The sequence below is a fragment of the Cryptomeria japonica genome, chromosome 11, assembly GCF_030272615.1.
Source record: "Cryptomeria japonica chromosome 11, Sugi_1.0, whole genome shotgun sequence".
In the NCBI taxonomy this organism is placed as follows: Eukaryota; Viridiplantae; Streptophyta; class Pinopsida; order Cupressales; family Cupressaceae; genus Cryptomeria; species Cryptomeria japonica.
The window spans coordinates 361,520,504-361,524,800 of NC_081415.1; positions in this window are offsets into that span (position 1 = coordinate 361,520,504).

Genomic DNA, 4,297 nt, shown 5'->3' on the forward strand with positions numbered 1-4,297 from the left:
AATAACTCAAAAAAAAAAGGAAAAGAAAGGTAATTGAAATATATAACTATAAATTATACATATACAAAGGTTTCTATGCCTTACATGGTCTTACAAGGCCTGGAACCAACACAAAAACTGGAAAGCCAACCAAAATAACAATAGTAGAATGCACCAAAATGTATCCAAAATGTTCTCCTTTCTTCTCTATTCTTCCAATAATGATTTGGTTCGACAAATAAAACATATCTATAGAATATTTGGTAGTTATAAACCATCCAACTACCTTTATGACCCTTCATATTCCCTTTTACAACTTTATGTGCAATTTTTGCACTTTTACATTTTTGCATATGTTGCATTTTTGCAATTTTCTTGCAACTTTGACACTTTTTCCTAATGACTTCCCAAACTATAAAAACCTCATAAACATGTCCAAATAATCTATTTAATACCTTTTACATACTTGATAGCCTTCTCATGGCCTTTTATACAATTTTGACCATCTTGACCTATAAGGGCCTATATGGACAACTAGGACATAATCAGGACTTGCTTACATTTTTAGGCTTCCAAGTCTTAAAAATCATTCCAAATGGATTCAAATATATTATAAATGACCTTCAAATATAAATTATATTTCAAATGATGAATTTGACCATATATTTTCCTTACGCCATGGGTGCTCTTGCACCACTAAAGTTGATGTTGAGATTAAAATTTGAATAAGTCCAACTGGGGCCTCAAGTGTTGATAACTGTATTAGATTTGCTGCTAATGTCGAGGTTTGAAAAACTAAGGAAGTTTGTTTTCCAAGTAATTTTAAAAAAATTAACTGTTTCTATAGTGTGTATTGACTTATACCTGTCAATCCATGAGACTGTGCAGGATCCTCGTCAAAGGGGTTCAGTTTCCTGCACATGTAATTCAATTATCCTATGTTAGCTAAAAATTACATAGTACACAACATGAACAACATGAACTTTGTGGACAAAAAGAGTATTAAATAAAAAAAATATGTTGTCATCATAATCATTGTAAATTTTTTAATTCCTTACCTTTACTTTATGTAGACTATGCAGGATCCTCAACTAAAGGGTTGACGATGTCTGTAGTCAATGACATGTTCCCACCAAGGGTGACAACATCACACAGGGACTATACATGAAATCAACACCATCAATTGAGCATCATAAGCATTACATTTGTAAATTGATAAACAATAAATACATATGTATCATAAGCATCATAAGCATCACATGATGTATCATCATATATGTAATTGAGAATCATAATTAGCATCACATATGTGTCATCATAAACATGTAATCCATTACATATGTATCATAAATCACCATCCATCACATAGGTAATAAACAACCCACATTATATAAATAAACACAAAGTTCAAAAGATGTCACATGTATCATCATAAACATGTAATCCATCACATATGTATTTTAAATAAACATCCATCACATAGCTAATAAACAATCCAAATTCCATAAATAAACACAAAGTTTAAAAAATGTCATATAAATAGTCACGCTCCCTATCTCCATCTCCTCGAGGTGGCATAGTTCTACTATAAGGACCTGCTAGAGGTCATGGAACATGAATTAAAAACATTAAAAGGTGCATCATGAATTAATTATGTAATGGCATTAGAATTCAAAACATAATGAATTAATTATTTAACCATATAACTCAAAAAATTTTCTATCAAGAAATCAATATTAAATAGATAAGATACTAATCGCATACCTCATACATTTCATTCATCATCATGACCATCATGATCATCATCGCCATCACCATCATCATCATCACCACCACCACCACCACCACCACCACCAACACCACCACCATCACCATCATCATCGTCATAATCATCACCTTCTTCTTCTTCTTCATCATCATCGAGTAATTGTCGATCGTGATCATCATCTACATTATCTTCTACTTCTTCGGTATCTTCTTCTTCCATTGCTTTATACTTTATCGGCCTTCCTCTTGGATCATGTCTAACAACAAATGACCAAACCGGTTTATGTGGAACCTCTGAGTAAAATACCAGCTCACATTGGCTTGGAAGAACATAGGGGGCTCATCCCCAACTAGTTCAAATGACCTTGTATTAACCATTGTAAAACCATTATCATGTTCAATAACAATTCTATTAGGATCATTTTTATTCAATCGTAGCATGTACAATTTGACGACGAACAAAACTAATTTGAAGGAATTAAAGTCGCACTCAAGTATATCATCCAAAATTTCATAGTATCGATTTTGAGACTCTTGAGGATGTATGTCATTTCTCAATGAAATATTTGTCACCTCAAAGACTGCAGTTATCCCAGAATCACAAGTTTTCTTCGTGTCATCCAACTTTTTGATGCAAAATTTATGACCATTGCAGCACATAGCATTGTGGTGGTTGACTTGCGATATGTCAAACATGTAAAAATTATTGCATCGTGAGTTGATAAACATATGGGTGATTAATAAATTTATACGTACTTTTTAATCTCTTAAACCATATGCTAAATCAATTTCCCTTTGCATAACATTGGAATCTCCATTACGATGAGCTTTTTTAACCAATGAAGCCACACCTTCCCATGTTAATGTGCGAGCAGAATGTTGACAACGTTTAATCCATACCATCATCCAATCAAGATTGTTTGCAATAGACAAATGTAGTGCATCCCACTCTCGACCAACTATACAAAAAATAAATAGACGTCTTACAACCAATTTAGTTTGAAGATTAAGAATTAATTAACTACAATAACATCTTATAATTACCTCTCACTTTCCTCAATCTACCTTTCCCCATCAAGTACTCCCCTTCAAATTTGTTAATGGAGTTGGGATCCCAAATGCGATCCACGTGGATCTTTGCTGCAAACTTAGGAAGATATTCAAAAATGTACACCATAGTTTGGTATACCATATATCCCTCCACCATAGAACCCTTAGGATGTTCTCTTTGTTGAACCAAAGCCTTCAAAAATTTCAAGTGCCTCTCAACTATCCACATTGACCTAGTGTGTATAGGTCCACACAATTCAATCTCCTCAACTTGGTGTATGAGGTAGTGTTCTTGTGCATTGAAAAAAGCTAAAGGTAGACACTTTTGCATTGCACACATTAGATGAGGAATTTTTCTCTTCTAATATTTTATATCTTCTTTATGGATTTCTTTACATGACAACCACCTAAAAGATATTCAAGATGCAAAAATATATATTACATAACAAGTAAAACAAATCACAAATATAATATCTTGTAGCGTCCTAAAATTGCGACACTTGCAATTTCGATTGCATTTCAGTCTTCACGATGGCGACGCAACACGCAACTTGAATGGAGACCCCGAAACCTTATTATGACACTGAAAACTGCATTTTCTTGCATCTTGGCCTGAACCTCCTTTGCACCCTACTGTCCCGGGAGGTGGGACCAGAGCGCCCAGCACCCTGGTCCTTTAGGACCAGGGCACCCAGCGCCCTGGTCCCCAGGACCATGGCGCCCAGCGCCCTAGTCCCTGGGTCCTATTTTGGGCCCGGTCTCCTATGGGACTTCGGGTCTTTATGTTTGCAAATTGGAAATTAACTTTCCTGGTCGGCCTAAGGTCGGGAAAATCAGTCTATCAGCCCTAAATGACAAGTATATAAACTACATTTTCCTCTCTCATTTAGGTAGATGGAAAAAAGGCGAAAGCAAGATTCAAGCATCCAAGCATTCAAGCATTCAAGCATTCAAGCATTCCTTCTAAGTCTCCATTCAAGGCTAAGTGTTGCATTCAAGACAAGGATTCAACCATTGAAGAGGAGATCACATATTACTACATACTACATACTACAACAACATACAACATCTATACCTTCGCACATAAGGATACAAACATCCTTAGAACAAGGTATTAGTACTTGTTTTACATACATTTGCATTTACAACACTTGCTCATTTCTTGGTTAATTCCAAAACCGGGGTTTGACCTAAAGGCAAACCCCTAATCCCTAACCCCCCAATCGTCTTTGCTTTTCTATGTGTAGGTTGCAGGTACGTGGCTGAAATTGAAGATCTGGAATCCTTGTGCAGAGACGAACAGATCCCCCTTCGTTTCGCGGATTTTTCGGAGGACCGTGGCGGTCGGGCGCCATCGTCCTGGTGACTTTTGCTCAAATTTGCAGGACAGCGCCGTATCGACATTTTACTACTAATTCCAGGTCCGCAGCTTCATCCTATATCCCTATCTCAGTTTATAAGCGAATCTTTGTCACTTTCTATGCATTCCTAGCTTAATTCT